Genomic DNA, 7,222 nt, shown 5'->3' with positions numbered 1-7,222 from the left:
TCTCCAACGTAACGCATACTCGCGGAATGTCTCAGCTACTTTCTTGGTCAACTTAGTCATGTAGACTCTATCCGGCGTGATATCGGTGTTAAAACTGAACCTGTCCATAAAGTCTTGTGCCATGTCACTCCAACCCCGCCATTTACGGACGTCCTGTTGTGTATACCAAGTAAGTGCTTCGCCGGATAAGCTTCTTATGAAGAGCTTCATTCTTATGTTCTGGTCTCTGCCCACTCCAACCAGTTTGTCACAATAAGCCCTTAAGTGTGTATGAGGGTCGCCTGTTCCATTGAATGTATCAAATTTCGGCGGTTTGTAACCTACGGGTAAATCGACGTCAGGTTGAACACAGAGATCCTCATATTCTACACTCTTAGTTCCTCTAGCAACTTGAAGGTTTCTCATTGCTTCTTTGAGACTGTGGATCTCTTTTAGCAATATGTTATCTGCCCCTGCCTTTGCATCCCTTTCCATTTCTTCGTATTGATCTACCTCGGGTTGGAACCTGACCGCTACTGGGTTGGTAAAGGCTTGTGTTTCTGTGTCATATACCGGAGGAACATATTGTGCATTTGGGGTGACAAAGTGTGCCCCTTGTAGATGCTGGGTTGGATAAGTTTGGACGGTGGGGGTGTTTTGGACTGGAGGTGGCGTGTTATAAGTGGTGTTTATAGGTGGTTGATCTGGTGGGTTTAGAGGAGTGGTTTTGGGTAGTGGATTAGTGTTGGTGGGTAAAGGAACATAGGGAGTGTGAACTAGCGATTGACTTGGGGGGTTGACGGGTGGTGGATTATGAGTAGCATAGGTAGTGTAGGTGGGTGGTTGATTTTGTGGAGGAGTATAGTTAGTGTAAGTGGGTGGTTGACTTTGTGGGGGAGTATAGGCGGATGATGGATTTGGTGGATTTGCGGGGGTGATCGGAGGTAAGTTGTTGTTGGTAGGTGCATTGTTTTTGGGAGGAAAATGCTCAGGAACTGGGGATTCGAGTGATGGGAAACGAGGTGGGTCGGGTGCAGTATTCCTAGGTTCAGGAGGTGAATTTTGGAGTGTGATGGATAAATTGGTCAAGTCCCTAACCCGATTTAGTTCTCCACGTAGATTCTCAATTTCTTGAGTCAGGCGGGCGATATGTTCATCCCGTTGAATAGCAGTTTCGTGTTCGAAAGTCTCGGGCGGATCGCTAGAGATCACGATGTTTTCTACACCAGTTGAAATAGATGCGGCCGGATCAGACATAGTAATTTCATTTCCTTGAACAACCCAACTACGTTCAGGTAACGATGACGTCTTTGACCTTATGATGTAAGGATGGTCGGCCATTGAGTGTCAACACGAATCAACTCTTTTGGGAATAAAAATAAAAAATACATAAAGTGCAAATGATGTTAGTCTCATTAACATATGTCTAGGTAAAGTCATAATCACGTAAAGTCAAGTAAGGCATGTAGCAACTAATTCATCAAATAGAGTCAAACAAATTGTCAAACAAATGTAAACGATTATACCAAAAGATAATAACGCGTCCTAATATGCGTGTGACCTCTTTGTGCCAGAGGTAGGCCTATCGTTTGTTTGAAGGGTAAAGTGTGCCATAATACGTCATCCCATTGCTTTTGATTAATTAAACAAATTCTATTTCCCAAAATAAAGTACAAGAATAATGTAATATTTATTACATGTCGAATGAGTACAATATAAAATGCTTCCTAATCTAAGTAAAGTAAATATGACACCTAGCTCTATTTTTTGATATCTTTGGTCTTCGTCATTTGTTGATGAACTCCGATACAACATCATACCTGTCATAGAAATATTAGTCATGCCCTCCCTCCTAAAGTTTAATTAATTAGAGCAAATAGTCAATATTTAGGCACAACTATCCTTCAAACATGCATATAAAGTATGATTAGTGTCACTCGGGGTCATGAACCCACTTGGACGTTTGGGTAAAGTCATCTAATGAATTTAATACACCAAGGGTATTAAACCTCCTAGGTCATGAAATGTATGCGCTTAATAAAGGGTGTTGGTTTAGCTCTATCTTAGGCTGACTAAGAGTTGGCTTCCTATGACAAAAGGTTCCCCCAAGCGGACAACTTGGGAGTGGAAAGTCCGTGGCCGTCGACTGCACCGCCGATCGACTAAATCCACAAGATCAATCCAACTAAAGGGGTAATTTAGTAGTGCACGGGCGCGAACCGCGAAGCCGTTTTAAGTGTGTGAATATGTGTGAGTTTTCCAGGAGTGGAAGAAATATGAACGGAATGACAAATTTATCAAAGCAGTAACACTTAAACAGTTTATATCAAACAACAATTAAACACGCAAACAATTTATAGCATGTAAAACAGTTTAAGCAAATAAAGTAACTAAGTTAGCGCACAAAGCTTAATTAAATCTAAGTCCGTTATGGTTAGAACCTAGGTATAGTCCCCAGCGGAGTGGCCAAGCTGTCACACCCCATTTTTAACCCCGGAGAGTTAAAGTTAGAAGTACGACGTATTGAAGATTCCTGTTTTTTGTTTGTGTTAAGGAGTCGCCACCTAATTATTTATGGTGAATTAGGACACCTAAAGTTTATTAAAGTTATGTTTAAAGTTAACTCTGTTTAAGGTCTGCGAAACTTAAGATTCTAGGTAAGGGTTCAATTAGTCTAAAGGGAAGGTATTAGGCACCCTTTAAGACCCATTAACAATGGTTAACCGACCGGACTTAAAACTAATTAGGCTAAATGTAGATATAGTGTTATAGAAAAAGGAAAGCAGTTTCTTAAGTATGGCTAAAGTTATAGATAGATATGTAAGAATGTTATTTAAAATAGAACTTGTAAAAAAAAAAAAAAAATTGTATATAAAAAAAGGGGTATTTCTAATGTTGTTTTGAAATACGACTTATAAACGTTGTTAAGATTTTAAACGAAAGTAAAATAGTATTGTTTAGAATGATACTTGTGGAAGACATAATAATTTTGCATAAAAGAGGAAAATGTTGAATGATATTTAAAGATATTGTTGAGGCTTTAAATAGAAATGGTAATGTTGTTCAAAATAAGATTTATAAAAGAGTAAGATGATTTGCTTATGAATAATAGTCTTTAAAGAGATAAACGCGACGAATGTGATCTTTTAAGTAAAAATGATATTCATATGAATATGGTGGAATGGAAATGCCTAGACTTATGTTCTTAAATATGATGAAAAGAGTCATGAGTTCTTTCTATTTCTATCATTCTTTACTTAGCTAATTTTAACTAAAATATGTATAATTGGGTAAATCTTGAAAACGTTTGTAAATATAATCGAATTCATATTATGTGTTAGTGACGTTCTAAGATTCCTAAGATGGTAAGAATGAAAAATGATACCCTTAACCCAAAATATGTAGGCATACTATTTGAAAAGTAATTACTCAAAATATTATAAATACTATAAATAATTTAGAAAATGGAAGTGAATGTAATTTGTGAAACTAGCTACCCATTACTAAACTAAGTCCTACTAACTTTACTATGGTTCATTTAATCTAGTGAGACAAAATAAAATGTTAGTCATACAAGGCAAATAAAATACACGACTATAAAAATGATGAAGGGAGTGAAGAGTGAATGGGTTAGGCCCATTTTTTCTTGGACTGCTGCTACAGTGGTCGGGCCTATTGGGTTTTAGCCTAGAATTTATGTTTTCTGTTTGTGCTGCAGGCTGGACTGCTACCATATTAAGCCGACTCGAGTAGAGTTGTGTTGGGCTTTTGGCCCAACGTCGAAATGCGGGGAAGATGAGGAATCGCTTGGACTCGCGGGCGATAGTCATGCATAAACATGAAAAGAAAAAAGATCAATATAATGATATAATACTTATAAAAGAAAGGCGAGTGAACAAAGTGCAGCGACATTATCATTTAATTCATATCAACATGTAAGTCCAAAGAAGGCATTGCAGATGTATATGTGACTAAGTGTATAGAGACGAAAACAATCTAATTCAATTTCCTACTAAACACGACCAATGACTGCAGTGAGGAGAGGTAGTTATTCAAGTCTAATTTTGTCTCTAAGAAGTGACATTTAATTCAGCAAACAGACAAAGAACAAACACAAACCCAAAAGGAATATAACATAGCAACATAAAGGAAACAGTTGGTGTTAATTTCAAATGTGCAGCTTGCTTAAGTTATCTAGGATCACAGGAAAGAACCAAAATGCTGAGTTGAGATTAAGCTAATGGCTCACCCTTTATCACATAAATTCAAAGGAATACCAAAAGTTGTCATGATTCCTATATGCATTAAAATCTACATCCAACGACTCATACTACAACATGATTAAAACATACATTGTGCGTCTTTAACTAGGACAAGGAGCAGATCTGGATGTGGAAAATAAGTAGACGAGATGAAATCATTAGAATATGACCCTCCACATATCTAATAAGGCTCAAAGAGAAACAGGAAATAAGAGATTTAAAAGAAAAGAAAACTTTTGCTTCAATGAATAATTTTCCTTTTGGCACTGTAGGCTCGAATACTTAAGAGACAAAGGCAGAGGAAAACATTCAAGTATAATGGTCATAGCAAAATCAGCAAGCATGAATGCAAATGGTCCAGTTAAAACTCAGCAGAATAGGCAAGTGGGATCAATGCTACTTATTCCAGTAAATAAATGGTAAGGCCAATAAGACTTAAGAAAACACAATGAAGGAAGAGAACAACTTAAGTCACATGATGGTTCTGAAGTAAGTTAATCCCGAGTGAAAAGCATAGACGAGTGTAATTTATTCTTTAAGGGTATTTCATGAGTGGCAAGCATATGCAGGTTCAGTCAACAGTCAATCACCAAAGGGACAAGATCAGGCAAACATAACAAAGCCATTTGACAGTAATGATCAGCAAGGTTAAGAGATTAAATGTCATGCTACCTAGATTGAGTCTAAGCAACCATGTGTCATTGTATCTTCTCTAAACTGCCAGACAAGAGCTGAAGCTTAACTAATTATTTATAACAAATTCCTATGATCCGAATTGCTTAGAATACACACTAGGACAATAATGTATGTTTAAAACTCATGTCTATACTGATATCATTCAGACAACATAATGAGGACCAATAATCTACTAACGGCGGAAGCATGCCGAACTTAAACCAAACCTGAACTAAACTAACAACCGACATATCGATACAATTAAACAGGAATTAGAACGAGCATAAACATGCCTGAACTAGAAATTAACATATAAACCTAACTGAACAGGAAGAGCAATTAACACAAAACCGAATACACTAACGACATTTCAGATCAGGCACAAACCCATTTAGCGACAAAATACATGAATAAAACAGAACTGGGCAAAATGTCATACTCTGCACACAAATTGAAAGTTGGTAGGAAATTGACTATCTAAATCGTAAAGGAACTCAACCATGCTCAATTAATTTTAGATTCCTAATAAACAAGACAAAAACTCAAATGATACCCACGATATTCAGAATATAGAAACCAATAACGAGCAATCCAATGAAGCAAACAATTAAAGTTCAGATCCAACTTATTATCATTATGACGCACAAGCTAATAATTCAGAGTCCATATAACTGATATACACGATATATACTCCAATGTACAAATTCTTATAGCTCAAACGCATGCAGGAACTGTATACATCTAGTATATTTTGGGTATATCTCCCATACTCTCAAATAGAAAATCAACACTTACACAAATAAGACATGCTTGAACATTACTATTACCAGCAAACATCTTTGGCTATACTAACATACCCGAGTGCCGCAATCATTGAGAATACGCTATATTAACTAATACTAAGTTCGACTAAACTAAATCACTGCCAACCCAGCTGTTAACTAACACATGATCATAAATTAAAACTCAATACGCAGAATACTAAAAAATAAAGAAAAGGGAAAGGTTTACTGACCTTTTGTAGGTGCAGTGAACGGGGTATGAATCTCGGATCTCTACTCGAACTCGAACGAACCCGATTAAAGTAACTGTGTTTTTGTAAGGAAAATTTGTAGATTCCAGATCTTTTGTCCAAGTTTCTTAGGTTTCTTGCTCAACAAAAATCCCTCTTTTTCTAAAACGATGCTCAGTTCCCTCCCCAAAAACTGAAAATCCTCCCAAAATACAGAAAAATCCCCCCTGATCTCCTCCCAAATTAGGATTATTTATAGTATTGTGATTAGGGTTTAAATGAAAGAGGAAGAGGAGCGGGGTGCAGCGAGTGGCGTGGGGAACAAAGGTGAGTGGGCGACAGAGAACGTGGGGGCACACGGGGAAGTGGAGAGACAGACGTGGTGGGGAACAGAAGTGAGTGGAGGGAGCGTGAGGGGAGCGGGAGATGAAGGAGGCGGGGAGCGTGAGAGTGAGGAGAGAGGAGGAGGCTGAAGAGGGAAAGGGATTAGGGTTGGAGTGAAGGGAATAAGAGAAGGGGAAATGGGTTTTAATTGTAGTGGGCCGGATCGGGTCAATTTCGTTTGGGCTGGACCGGGTAAAATGTGGGCTGATTTAAGTTTAATCCAATGGGCTGGTCTGTTGGGTTGAAAATATTGTGTTTGTATTTTGGGCCATTAATTTGGCTGAGAATTGTTGATCCTTCATCCGCTATTTAATTATTTTTGGGCTTCTAATTTAATAACTAGTACAACATATACTATGTAAAGACAATTAATAATCAATATGTAAGAAATAAAGATTTTACAAAGTGTTGTCTTGTAATTAATTTAACGATTCCAAACCGGAAAAAATGAAACGATGACGAACATTTAAAATTTATGATAAAGTAATGCTCATAATGTTGAAAATAAAAGTAGTGATATTAATAGTAGTAGCAATAAAATATTTTGAAAAATAAAGTATTTAGCTCGTCAGTAAATTTAGAAACCCGAGTAGATTAAATAAAAGAGGGACAAAATTGGGTGTCAACAGAAGCCCCTCTTCGACCGGAGATGATGTAAGAATCTTCGGGCGAAGAAGTTGACGTAGTAGTCAATTTTGTTTGTACCAACGAATATGAATTTGTAAGAAAGTACGGTTTAGGAAAATTGATGGAAAATATTCTGAGGACCGAAGGAATTATGGAAAATTATGGCCGAATCTCAGTTTTGAGTTGCCTACATATCTCGGGCTGCACGAGAATCAGGCCATGTGTAGTTCAAAAGTTTTGTGGATTCATACTCTTGCGGGGTTGTGGACAGGTGACGAGAGCG

At 37.4% G+C, this 7,222-nt stretch overlaps 1 long non-coding RNA gene across 1 annotated transcript; it reads right to left on the bottom strand.

Annotated features, from left to right (window-relative positions):
- Window positions 1-3,392: 3,392 nt before the first annotated feature.
- On the bottom strand, window positions 3,393-6,129 carry LOC132609984 (uncharacterized). The gene is made up of 2 exons (XR_009570977.1): window positions 5,932-6,129; window positions 3,393-3,791 (listed from the first exon to the last, which is right to left on the bottom strand). It is a non-coding gene; the product is annotated as an uncharacterized LOC132609984 (long non-coding RNA).
- Between the last annotated feature and the right edge of the window lie 1,093 nt (window positions 6,130-7,222).

The sequence above is a fragment of the Lycium barbarum genome, chromosome 9 (assembly GCF_019175385.1).
Source record: "Lycium barbarum isolate Lr01 chromosome 9, ASM1917538v2, whole genome shotgun sequence".
In the NCBI taxonomy this organism is placed as follows: Eukaryota; Viridiplantae; Streptophyta; class Magnoliopsida; order Solanales; family Solanaceae; genus Lycium; species Lycium barbarum.
The sequence above is the reverse complement of the archived record's forward strand: the minus strand, read 5'-3'. Positions and strand labels throughout refer to the sequence as shown.